The 14223-nt window shown below is 37.1% G+C and overlaps 1 non-coding gene across 1 annotated transcript; it reads right to left on the minus strand.

Moving 5' to 3' along the window:
* Positions 1-10201: 10201 nt before the first annotated feature.
* Positions 10202-10297, minus strand: LOC125924986 (small nucleolar RNA SNORA5). Its single transcript, XR_007458650.1, has one exon. It is a non-coding gene; the product is annotated as a small nucleolar RNA SNORA5 (small nucleolar RNA).
* Between the last annotated feature and the right edge of the window lie 3926 nt (positions 10298-14223).

Genomic DNA, 14223 nt, shown 5'->3' on the forward strand with positions numbered 1-14223 from the left:
TAGCATTCTAATTTTAAAGGTGAGAAAAGTGAAGCTAAAGACATTTAACTTGCCCTACGCCTAATTTGTGACAGAACCATGGCTTGAATGCAAAATGATATTGCCTTGTAGTCCTTGCTCCTAATATTTACTAAATTAGTTGCCTAAGGTCAAAACAGCTGTGAATGAGCAGCATTAAGACCCAGGTTTGCTTATTTTAAACATTAAATTCAAATTGCCTCCACCAGAAAATTTGAGGATAATGAAGAGAAGTTTTCTGCCGCTCCTAGAGCAGATTTGCTTTCACTCTAGGTTAACAAAGACAATTTCTCTCTCTCTCTGGACGGAAGTTTGGCAGACTTGTCAGCCTCCTGTCTATAAGATGAGCATCTTCCCAATCTCGGGTTTTCCCTCCTTGTAATATGCCCCCCCCCCCCCCGCATGTACAGGCGACCCCGGACCTTCATCACCTCACCTTGTGGACCCTGGAGCTCAAGGAACCAACACAAGTTGCTAACTGTGGTGATTGCTGTCGCTGTGAGTAATAAGCTAATCCTGAAAAGTCTGCGTGTGAGGGAAAAAAAGAACATATAGACTGTCACAAAGAATGCAAACAGCCTGGGCAATTAGACCTACCAGAGATCAAGACCTATTATCAAGCCATGTTACTTAGACCCTTCATATCGGTAGAGATACGGACCAATAAAACAATAGAGCCACACAGAAATCTACAAGTGGACATTAATATGTGGTGGAGACAGCACAAATTATCTGTAGGAAAAGGATGGCCTATTCAAAATCGATGGAAAGGGAACTGGCTATATTTCCACATAAAACCCAATTATTTTCATGTCACGCAGTTCATAAAAATCAGTTCCATATTCCTAAAATAAAAAACAAAACTATATAACATTTTAGAGGGAAATATTTGATGATGTCTTCATAACTTTACTGTAGAGAACAATTTCTTAAAACCAAAAAACATACACCATGAAAGTAGTTACTGATAAATATTACTCCATAAAAGACAAAAGCAACTGTTCACTGAACAAACATCAAAATAAAGTTACAAATAAGCCGTTGGGAAATCTTTGTTTCACATATATAAAGCAAGGAGCAGTTCAAAATACGAAAACGTTCCCATTAAAATAAAGCCTGATTACTCAGCAAAAAATTCAAAAAACACATAAAAAATATTTTTAAAAAGGAAAACTACATAGTCAATAGCATTAAACACACCGAATTAGGGAAATACCAACGGAGACCAAACTGAGTTGCCACCAACATCGATCCTTTGGCCCAACTCCATAGCCACCTCCACAATCCACACACACGCAAGGCCACGTGCACAGGAATGTGCCTGCAGCATTTTCAAAAATAGCGAATACTCTTTAAAAAATCACAAATGTCCGTCAATAGGCGATCAAAGGACTTTGGGCAAAATTGATAAAGTGGATTCATACAAACTTTCCGTGTCAATTATTTTTCACTAGCAAATTAGACATGCTACGGCTTTGTTATCATGTTGCTATCTTAGGAATGTTGTGGGGTTTAAATGAGTTAATACATGCGAAGCGTTCTCAGTTATATCCACATGTGTTCATTACTCCAACATGTGTGTGCGTGTGTTTTCTCTTATTCATCTGTGTTAAAAATAAACTAAACCCGCATGAATCGGCATGCAGCACCAGTAAATCCCAAATGTTTTATTTTAAACAAAAGTGCAAGTTGCAAAATAATATATGCAGTATGGCACCACTTATACAATGACTTAAGACATGTAAACCTCTACAATATCTTGAACAAGGGTGCATGATGTGTAAAAATAAAGAAATTGTACTAATGAGCACAGACAGGATTGTAGATGCCTCAGATAAGTGGAATGCATATCATTGGACTGGATACACAGAGGCTTTAACTGTGTTGGTAATAATTTATATGTTAGCAGACTAACAACCCCATGAGGACTTTATATAACTTTTATTTTTATACCTTTTACTCTGAAATAATTTATAACTTTAGGTTAAAAATGTTGGTTGAGATTCAGAGAGGTTATCTCTTCATTTGTCTGAATATTAAAGATTGCTCAAAATTATTTCTTGAGGACAATTCTTGTTTTATTCATGGCTTTTCTGTTATATATTGTAGGACAGAGGTGGTGCCCCTATATTTAAGCCCAGGACTTTGTTGGCTATACGTTTTTTAATATAATTTTTTTATAAGAAGTGGTCAGCCATTTACCTCATTAGGACTGGGTAAATGTTTTAGTGATACATTTACTGAACAACATGTACATTCTCGGTCCAGTTTCCAGCCCCCCCCCCAAAAAAAAAATCTTAAAGTGCTGTCAGTTCTGACTTATTAAAAGCTTTGTATGTCTAAATGATAGTGAATATAATGGTAATCTACAGTCTACCAAGGGGTTAGCCAGACTTGAGAAACCTATATAGATCTATCATATTTTCATTGCTGCCTCTAATCCTCACCTCTATTTTTTTTTCTACATGGAATTATCCATTCTGAATGAACTCATCTCTGTATTTAATGAAAGTTGTTTCCACCAGTATTTTTGTTTGCTTGTTTGTTGATCAGTGCCTTTTCTCAGAGGAATATAATGGGATCTTTTTTACTGATGTAATTACTGAAAACAGTTGAAAATTTTCTGAGCAATTAAAAATTTTGTCTTATAGACACTGTCAGTCAATGATAGTTCTTTAAGTGACTACAAAGTTCATAGCAAAATCCACGAATGAGAATGTGAAAATATGCACTTACACAAAATAAAGCAAAAAAATGCTTGAGGGTCAATCAATGCTAGGCGTATGATTACAAATACAGAATACAGTAATAAAATATGAGTAGAATAAAGAGACACAGTTTTCAGAGAAAATATTAAAACTTCATTGCTGCAAAAAAGGAAGCATAGGGAAGTAAGATTTTTCTTCACCTATGGTAGATACACGTATTCTTACAAAACACTAAAGAGGTCATCTTAATTCATCATGTCATCTAAATTTGAAAATGAATTTCTACTTTGCATTAGTCATAAATTTGGCAATTAAAGAGGTTTGAGTAGGTCAGGTGGAAAAAGTGAATTGGACGTCTTAACATATTAATATTTCAGATTGGTAGAAAATTAGCAAATATCAATTATTGAACTATCTTCATCAGGAAAGACATGAACTGAATCTAAATTATGGAATTTAAGCTAAAAGAAGCAATAATCTTGTATGGACACAAAATAACTCACATCCACAGAAATAAAAGGTCATTCTCAGAATCTTTCATTTAAATGTTGCCATAACTTTAGGAATTCCCCCAAATTTAGATTTGAACCTACCATCTGCTGAAACTATTACTGTCGGAACAAGTACAGCTGTGTGTTCAATTAGCTAAATAATCATTAAAATGAATCAAGTATAAAAAGTGTCCCCTTTTAAAATTAAAAGCTAAAGCGCTTAATTCATACAAATGTTCTCTGTGTTGGATGTCCCCTTCCTTAGAGAGAGAGACGGCTGAAAAATTGCCTGAATCCACATGTGCAGATAACAGATACTGCTTCTCTGGCTATTTCCCCAAGAATCTTTAAACCCACAGCACTCTGCCCAGAAGCTGCATGGAGATAGACTTCATCTGGATATTACTCTCCATGGAAACAAGTGAGCATCTGTAAAATTAATAAGCCAGAGCAAACTTCTTGCTTAGGTAGACTTTTAAGATGTTCTATTTCCTTATAAACCTTTAGATCTTGTAAATACTCTGGTAAATATGAAACATTTAGCATAGCTTGTTAACGTCAGTTTTTTTCAGCTGCTTCCAAGAGACGGCGTTGATGAGTTTGAGTACATGAGTTTGAAATATATTTGAATGCTTCATTCAATCAAAGCAATTTCAAAGAATGTTCACATTTGGCTTGAGGTGCTACTATTTCATTAAATATTTGTTTTCCCCGATAAGACTTAATGAATTGCCCGCAGTAAGCATTTATCAAGCTTGACATATTTTGTAAAATGTTGCTGAGAATTCCTTCTTGGTAGTTTTTATATTTAGAATTGAATTGCACTTGGATGATGTTTTGATAACATATCTACTCTCGATGATATCAAGAAATTATTTCTTATTGCTCACATTTATGCAAGTTTTATAACACAAAAGAGCTACAAATAAACGCTCACCATAAGCAACTTTTATAAAATTTATGTGGGGGAGAAATTATTCATTTTAAAAGAGTTACATTGGACAAAGTGATATGAAGCCTCCCACATCTTTATTTCAACATTTCATTCTCAATATTTAACTAGCATATAGTACTTATTAAATTACTATAATACATCAGACATTGTTCTTAGAGGATACACTGATGTATATGAAAGGACCCCAGGATTTGTGCAGTCATAATCTCCTTGCGGATACTGACAAATGAACAATTAGAAATACATTCTGCAATCTTCTGCACGCCATCACAGAGGTTACAAAAGCTGGACACATAAAGGAGCTTTCAGCAGGAGTTATAGGGTGGACAGAGGTCAGAAGAGCCCCTTCAATATGTGCAGCAGCAGAGTTAACTCTAAAGGATAGGGAAGAATAACATGTACAGGAGAGAACCTTACGGTGTAAAATACAATCCGACATACCAAGTCATAACCAGTGGTTTAATCTGATTAAAATATATACTGTAAAGGGGAAGAGGTGAAAATGCCAGGAGGATCCAGGTCATACAATTTTCTCTGTGTCATATTCAGTAATTGAATTTAAAATAAAGGTGCTGGAAAATGAGAAGTAGCAAATAGGAGGCAACAAAAAGGGTCTTTGTTTCTGAAAGGTTACTATGGTTGCAACACTGTGGATTTTTAGAATAGGTCAAACCTTTCAGCGAGGAGACAGAATAGGGAGGAAATACATATTCTGAGCGGGAGGTGGCAGCAGCCAGAAAATCATGACAAATAGGAATTACGGAAGCTGATGTTTCTCTCAGGTCCCTTCACGTTCCTTTGACTTCTGTGAGCCCATCTCGTTTTCTATGCACTTTTGTTTGTAAGGTTCACCCCTAAATTGTCTCCCGGTGGGACAGCATGCACAGAGAACCCGGGTTCGGAATCAATGACTCCCCAGTTTGGAAGGATGAGTGAAACCCCACCCGCCCCCACCCTTGCCTCCAGAACCAACCAGAGCTCCCCTGTGGATTCACGCTAAAGCGGAGATCTGACTATAATCACACCTCCCTCTGTCTTTTTCCCTTGGCCCCGCCAGCTTGCCTGATTGCCTGTCTGATTTCTCTAAATAGCACTGCCTTATTAATCATTGGCACAGGAATCTTGGTCTCAAAGTCAACTGTATAGGACTGTGACCTAAGTGTTAATATATCAATGATGCAAATTGAGAAGAAGCAAAGGGACTGAGTAATTGGATTTGTGTAACGAGGCGGTGGTTGAAGTCAAAGGATAGACCGGTTTCGGTTTGGCTGAGCTGCTGACATTCTTCATTGGTAGGAGACAGCAGGAGAAATGTAATCACGTTGTCCCTGCCCATATTAGAATATTCTTCCTTTCTCTATGTATTTATCCATCCACAGCAGGGTATGCACCTTGGAAAACTAAGCATGAGCTGGATTTTTGTCAAATTCCCCCTGTACATAGCATCACTGACTTTCATGAAAGTTAGCATTACAAAGCGTGTCACTGCTTGTTCAAAGATACATTGTCTCTAGATCCCCCGCCCCCGTGGCTCAGTCGGTGGAATTTCCAACTTGGCTCAGGTCATGATCTCAGGGCTCGTGAGTGAGTGCGAGCTCACGAGCTCACGTTGGGTTCTGTGCTGACAGTTCAAGCATGGAACCTACTCTGGATTTTGTGTCTCCCTCTCTCTTTGCCCCTCCTCCACTTGCTGTCTCTCTCAAATATAAATAAACATTTAAAAATAATAAAATAAAGATACATCGTATCTAGATTGCAAACTTTGTGAAAAACACCCCCAAGTTTCTTGATGAATCATGGTTGTGATAACAATATTACTGTATAATTGTTAACTGGGATACATACTCAGAAAAAACAGACATAAAAACAACTTTGCAAAACACTTTCAGAGGCCTAGATATTAGCCTGATTTAATTTTTTAGAACTTTTTCCAATATTTATTATATTTAGTGGTCATGTTTCTATTTGAGGACAGTTTCTCAGGCTTCCCTTGTTTTTCTCATGATTGGTCTGGGTTAACTGGTTCGGGGGAGGAAGACCACAGAAGGGAAGTATCATTTTCACCAAATCATATCATGTGTACATACACAACATGACTTACCACTTACGATTTTGAACAGCTGATGCAGGTTTCTGCACTACAAAGTTTCTTTTTTAACCCCTCCTTTCCATATTACATATTATCCTCTTTCTACCAAAGGAAATCACTTTATATAGCTTATGTACCAGTCAAGGTTCTCCAGGAAACAAGATCAGTATATAATGGAGATTTATTATGAGGAATTAATTCGCACTATTATGGAGGGTGAAACATCCCAAGATCTACTGTCTAGAAGCTAGAGACCCAGGAAAACCAGTTGTGTAATTTAGTCTACCTCTGAAGGTCTGAGACTGGACTAGTCAATGGTGTAAATGCCAGTCCAAAGCCCAGAGACGATAAGACGTCTCAGCTCAATGATGCAGGGGAAAAAGGTGAATTCCTCAGTCTTCAGCCTTCTGCTCCATTCAGATCCTCACTGGGTTGGATGATGCCCACCCACATTGTGAAGGGAAATCTACTTTGCCGAATCCACCAGTTCAACTGTTAATCTCATCTCGAAATACCCTCACAGATGCCTTCAGAAATAAAGATTAATCTGGACACCCTGTGGCGAGTCAAGCTGACAAAATTTAATCATTTACTTATCTCAGTATCTCAGTATGGATATTTGATTATTTAATGCACTGAGTTATAATTTGATTATTTAATGCATTGAATTACAATTTGATTATTTAATGCATTGAGTTACAATTTGACACTACTTATTTTGTTGTTAAAATGGCTCCAGCTTTGGTCAATGGAAAATCATTCAGTTGGCTTCTATGTCCCTTTGACATAGGCTTGCACACTTACATTCTGACACTACAAAGTGCTGCAATCTCATATTGTATATTTCCTGTTCCATTCCTAGTATTAGCCATTTTTCCAAGGATCCTGTTTCTTTTTACTGAGGGTGGAATTAAAAATTAAGATCTGGGTGTGTGCTCGTTACTACTGGAGCGTTGTTTCCCTTTGGCCATTTCTTGCTGGGACAGCAAAGAAATATGTTTGTATGCTACCTACTGTACACACACATATTTTTAAATTTGTAATATTAACAGATCTTTATGATCAGGGTTTTTTTTAAGTATTTGTTTTAAGCTAACTGTAAGTTCTTGCTGATGTCTTCAGCTCTAACCCCTCACTATAAGGGTTAGTCTAGCCCCCTTCCTGGCTTGCCTCACAGTAAGGAAATTGGCTCCCACTATTTTCCATCCACTTACTTACTTGTTTCATTTGAGCACACACATATAACAGTACCTGAGAGTCACCCTTTACTTCCATGGGAAACAACTTTACTAACAAGCACACTACCTCTGTGAAGCAGCTGTTTCCTTTATTCTTACAGAATCTATTCATTCCCATTTACCTCGGTCAGTACCTTCCCCCCACCTCCTTCAGTGAGGATGTTTTATACATTTGTCATATATTTAGGTGATCTTATCAAAGTTTGCATTGTTTCCTGGGATCCTTCACCTCTGAAATGGACTTTTTAAATTGCAGGCATGAAGGTTCATTCTTTGGTAAAATTCTGTGAGTTTTGACAAATATATAATGTCAGGTATCCACCATTTAGTATTGTGAAAAATAGATTCGCTGCCTGCTATACACTGAATGTTCCTGTCCCCTCAAAATTCATTTCCTGAAGTCGTAGCCCCCAACTTAAAGGTATTAGGAGATGGGGCCTTTGGTAGGTAATTAGGTCATGATAGCAGATGCCTCATGAATGGGGTTAGTGCTCTTATACAAAAGTCCCCTGATAGCTCCCATGCCCCCACTCCATGTGAGAACACAGTAAAAACATAGGTGTTTATGAAAAAGGAAGCAGGTTCTCACCAAGACCAAATCTGCTATTGCCTTGATCTGGTACTTGCCAGCCTCCAGAACTGTGAAGAATAATTTCTGTTCATTATTGCCAGCCAGTCTGTGGTAATCTGTTTTAGTGGCCTGGATAGACTAAGATAGAAACCCCCTGTGTTTCATTTATACAATCCTACCCCCTTTCCCTAAACCCCAAACAACTCCTGACCTTTTTCACTGTCTCTAATATTTTCTTTTCTTCTCCAGAACATTATGTAGTTGGAAACCTATGGTATGTAGTCTTTTCAACTAGTTTTTTTTTTTTTTTCTTTTCACTTAGCAATGAACATTTAAAGTCTTTCCATGTCATTGTATGGCTTGATAGCTCATTTCTTTTTATTGCTGAGTGATGCACAGTTGTATGAATATACCACAGATTTTTAAAATCCATGCACCATTCATCCAATGCAGGTCTCAATCTCATGAACCATGAGATCATGACCTGAGCCAAAATCAAGAGTTGGATGCTTAACTGACTGAGCCACCCAGCCGCCCCTGTTACAGTGATCCTTGATCAGTGATTATGACTTACTGAAAGCTAAGATCATGGTTAGCACTCTTTGACAACAAAGCATTTTTTAATTAAGGTATGTACACTTTTTAGACATAATGCTATTTCACACTTGATATAACATAGTATAGTGTAAACATAAGTTATATATACACTTGGAAACTGAAAACTTCATTTACTTCACTTTATTGTGATATTTACTTTATAGTGGTATTCTAGAATTGAACCCACAATATCCCTGAGGTATGCCTGTATATATACTATCAGTTCCATTTGGTCTAATCCAGTATTTCCTTATTAATTCTCTTTCAAATTGATGTATACATTATTGAAGGTGGGTATTAAAATTCCCACCTATTATTGTATTATTGTTTATTTTTCCTTTTAGCTCCATTAATTTTGCTTTATATATTTAGGTGCTCTGATGTTGGGTGCATAAATACTTGGAATTATTCTCCTCCTTCTTCTCCTCCTTTTACCATTTGCTTGCAGTGGCTTTTTCCATTTCTTTATTCTCTCTCTATGTGTCCCTTTAAGGTGAAAATGAGTTTCTGATAGGCAGCACATTGTTTGATCCTGTTTAATTGTTTGTTGTTTTAATCCATTCACTCATTATATCTTTATATTCGGGAATTTAATCCATTTATATTTAATGTAATTAAGGATTTATTATTTCCATTTTGTTAATTGTTGTCTGCTTGTTTTATAGATCCATCATTCTTTGTTTCTTATCTTACTGTCCTTTTTCATGTTTTGATGTCTTTTGGTATCAGTATGCTTTAACTTCTTTTCCATGTTCTTTTGTGTAATTGCTACAGATATTTGCATCCTGGTTACCAGGAGACTTACATAAAATATCTTAAAATTATTACCCCGTGTTTTAAGCTGAAAACAACTTACCTTCATTAGAATTCGTAAACTTTACACTTTTACTTCTCCTTCCCTTCACATTTTAGGTTATTCTGTTACCATTTACATAGTGTTTACATTTTGTATGTATATTTTGTATACAGATAGATTTGTAATAACATTATTATAGTTATGCTTATTTTTCCTTTTTAAACTTTTCAACTAGAGTTATGGGTGAATTGTGGATTACCATTACCAAATCACAGAATCTAATTCTGACCATGTGTTTGCTATTACCAGTGAGTTTAATGCTACATTTTTAATAATTTTATGACTTTTATTAGCATCTTCTTACTTCCATTGACAGAACTCCCTGTGGCATTTCTTATAAGGCATGTGTAGTGGTAATGAATTCTCTCAATTTTTGTTTGTTTGGGACAGACTTTATAACTCATTTCTGAAGGAAAACTTTGCATAGAATTCTTGGTTAATGGTATTTTATTTCAACATGTTGAATATATCATTCAATTCTTTCCAGGCCTGACAAATTTCTTTTCTTTTCTTTTCTTTTCTTCTCTTTTTTTTTTTTTTTTTGGATACCATTAGTTTACTATAAAAGAGAGACATGAAAATTATTTACATGATGAAAGATTTCACAACTTCACTGTAATGGGCAGCTTCACTTCATGCCATTTCAATAATGATTTATTTCAGTCTACATACTTTCCGAGATGTCACCATCTCTAAATAAGAAATAATCCTTGTCATCTATTTCAGGCCGGCGCCTGCCACGGATGGGTAGGCACCGAATTTGACACGGCTGTGTAGGCCTGACAAATTTTTGTTGAGAAATTTGTTCACAGTCTTATGGGGGTTCTCTTGTATGTAACTTCTTTCTTCTCTCTTGCTGCTTCAAATTTTTTTCTTTGTCTTTGACTTTTGACAATTTACTTACAATGTGTCTTAGTGTAGCCCTAGTCAACTTCAACCTTTTGGGGGTCCTTTTGGCCTTGTGGATCTGAATATCTATCTCTCTCCCCAGGCTTGGGAAGTGGTCAGCCATTACTGCTTTATATATACTTTCTGTTCCTGTCTTTTTGTCTTCTGGTTCTGGAATTCCCATAATGCAAGTATTGTTTCTTTTTATTGTGTCTCATAGGCTTTCTTTATTCACTCTTAGGCTTTATTCACTGTTTCGCTTTGTTTTTCTTTTTGCTCCTCTGACTGGATGATTTCTAATGTCCTATCATCCATGTCTCTGATTTTTGCTTTGGCATGATCAATTCTACTTTTGAAGAATTGAATTCTGCACTTCAGTTATTGTATTTTTTACCTCTAAGATCTCTGCTCATTCATTTTAATGGTTCCAATTGCTTTGTATATCTTCTTGTTTTGTTCATGCAATGTTTTCTTTTTTTTAAATTTTCATTTTAGTCGCCTGTGTTCTTATATTTCATTACAGTACTTTGAGAGATTTATTCTAAATTATTTGTCTGACAGTTCATTGATCTCTATTTCTTTTTTCCCATTTTTCTTTTTTTTAAGTTTTTTTTAATGTTTACTTATTTTTGAGAGAGAAAGAGAAAGAGAGAGAGAGAGAGTGCACAAGTAGGGGAGGGACAGAGAGAGAGGGAGACATAGAATCTGAAGCTGGCTCCAGGCTCATCAGCACAGAGCCTGACACGGGGCTCGAACTCACAAACTGCGAGATCATGACCTGAGCTGAAGTCAGATGCTTAACCGACTGAGCCACCCAGGCGCCCCTCCCATTTTTTCTGATCAATTATTCCAGCTATATTAGTATACTTTGGTGGTGTCATATTTACCTGATTTTTCATAATCCTTGATTCCTTACATTGGCATCTGAACATTAGAGTTAATCAGATTCCTCTTCCTGACGTCATAGGTTCAAAATGTGAGGCTAGGAAAGGTGAGGGATTGTTCCACTGCCTTAGAACAGTTAAATAAGACTACTGGCTTGGTTCCCTTCATGGTGGGCTCTGCAATTACCTGGATTCTCTGGTTAGGCTTACTAGATAGTTAGGACTGGGCACTATTTTCATTTGTAGGTGTGGTATGAATTAGCTTCCCTGCCCTGGGAGGGCACCAAGACAGGATACAAGGCCTGTATGACTCATTGGGGATTCAAATTTGGCAAGAGTGTACGCTAAATTTCCTGGTTAAGTGAGGCCACTGGTTTTGGTTTGCAGATGAGGGAAGCCACGGCCACAAAGAAGCTTTGCTCTGTGTTCAAGTGCTACTGTACCCCCGACTGTTGAATGAGCTTTGCATTTTGCCATTTGCTCTGGCTGAGTTCCCTGGTCCAACAAGCTGAAGGCTGTATTGAATGGTGAACATAGCTATGAATTAGAGTCTTTGCTTGACTGCCGCAGGAGGAGCAGCTCTAAAAATGGCAACACTCTTTGTTGTCTTAATTCAGTCTGCATATAGAGTTCCCTTACAAAACAAGGCCACTGGCTTTGCCCTAAAAGCAATGGGTTCTGCCTGTCTTTCTCTTTGTTTGAGCACCACTGGACAGTACAGCTTTCAGGTGTTTTTTTTTTTTTATCAGCCTTTCCGGTCAGCAGGGCCAAGAGCCACAGAGGGTGGAGCTATGCCCCAGCACCCTTGCCTGGGCAAGAAGGGAAGTGACCACTCCAGGCTATACTCCACTTCCCAATCTTTCCCCCTTATTATTGAAGGGTAGTTTTATTGTATATAGTATTGTGGGTTGATAAACCATTTCTTTCAATACTTGGAAAGTATTGTCTTACTTCTTTCTGGCCACTGTGGTTTCAGAAGTGAAATTTACTATCCTCTTAGCGGGGTTTTTTCCTCCTACTGGCAAAGAGTCCTTTCTCTCTTATCACTTTCATTTGCTTTGCCTATAGTTTGACAAAATAAATGTTTTCACTTTGATATAGTTTGACTGTGATTTATTTTGTAATTTACTTCTTTGAATTTATCCTGTTTGGGGTTCAGTCAGGTACTTGAATCTATACATATACATATTTTGCAAATTGAGACCGTTTTCAGCCATTAGTTCCTCAAATACGATTTAACTCCACCATTGTTTTCCTTTCCTTCTGGGATTCCCATGACAAAAATGTTAGATTTTTTGCTTTAAGCCCACAGATCTCTGATGCCCTGCTCATTTGTTTTCAGTCTGTTTTCTCTTTCTTTTTCAGTTTTTGTCATTTCTCACATTCTGTCTTCACATCTGCCGTCCAAATGTTTTCTATCTTGCTAGTTTGTCCCTTACCAGGCCATGTGGCTAAAGTGAACATGTTTTCCTCGGAACCTTTACTAATTTGTGTTTATGGGTGTCCGGAGTTGCTGCTTTCTCCACTAGCCAGTCTGAGACACATGAGTCAATAAGAAGATGCAAAGATTTCACGATCATTCCCTTTCATGAGTCCTAAGTTTCCCAGCCAGTGTGCATTTTTCTCTCCATGTTTTATGTAGCCACCAAACTTGCGTTCAGTCTATTTTAATTACCCTTTGCCTAATCTTGCGAAAATGAATAGGCAGGTTTTCTCAGTTTCCTTATATACCAAAAAAAGATAATGAAATGTAACTCACAGGTCTCAGTGATGGTGGTGGAAAGCAGGGGTATCGAGGAAAGTTTCATTGAAAAAAGTGACATTAAAAATGACACCTGGAGTGAATAGAAGTGATGCCTGTAAATTAATGAATAAGTTTCCAGGTAGAGGTCACCCCAGGTTCAAAGACTGTGAGCAAGAAGAAGTATAGGGCAATAGTAATAGTCATTTAAAAGAAGTCTAGAGAAGTTGGAACCACGTGGCCTTGGTACAAAGAACCTGGTGTTGGCACAGGTCAACCATAGAGGTAAGGCCTATGTCAGTGGCGATCTTGCTGTCACAGCACCTACCACTATATTACACAGATTCTGTGCAATATATTCTCTGCGTGTAAAGAGCATCTACTCCTGAAGGAAGTGCCTACTTTCATTGCTAGAGATTCCACTGTGAATACACTGGTTGTAATCTCATGAATTTGAGACCTCAGGCATCCCTGTCAAAGCATATTGTGAAGTAGAACAACACCTCAGAGCAATCCACAAGGCCAAATATGCAATCATTGAGAACATTGTGGATCTTTGCTCCCATGTCTGATTGGAAATAAAAACAAGTAAAAAACTTACCCACTTTTCTAATGCCCCCAACTTTTAGGTAATTACTGAGACCGAAATTCTATTTAAGTACTTTGCAAGTGTGTGTGTGTGTGTGTGTGTGTGTGTGTGTGTGTGTATGTATGAAATCTCTTTCTCTATATGTGTGTATATATACACACACACATATATATATGAACTCTAGCAATGTTCTACTCATTTTTCCTGCTTTTCTCATTTGCTAGAGGATTTAGGGAAATCTGTTTAAACTCTATGCTCTTACCCATAGAATAGGGATAATATTGAAACCTACCTTAAAGGTTGCCATGAAGAAGGTTGAATGAGTTAATATATGTAAACAACTCAGAAGCATACTGAAAACATAGTAAATGCTATAAAAGTGTTATCTATTGTCATTAATATCCATCAATTTGAATTCATTCTAATTTTACTCCCCAATATTTCTCTTAGCTTAATGGAATTTAGGGAATATGAATTTTGATAAAATATGGATAGGAATATCATAATTTTGGAGGATGTTAGGCAACACTAAGCCAGGAAGGTTTGAGGAGGAACATTAGAGCACTACATAAATTATTCGCATTATGCAGAAAACATG

The sequence above is a fragment of the Panthera uncia genome, chromosome F2, assembly GCF_023721935.1.
Source record: "Panthera uncia isolate 11264 chromosome F2, Puncia_PCG_1.0, whole genome shotgun sequence".
Classification (NCBI taxonomy): domain Eukaryota; kingdom Metazoa; phylum Chordata; class Mammalia; order Carnivora; family Felidae; genus Panthera; species Panthera uncia.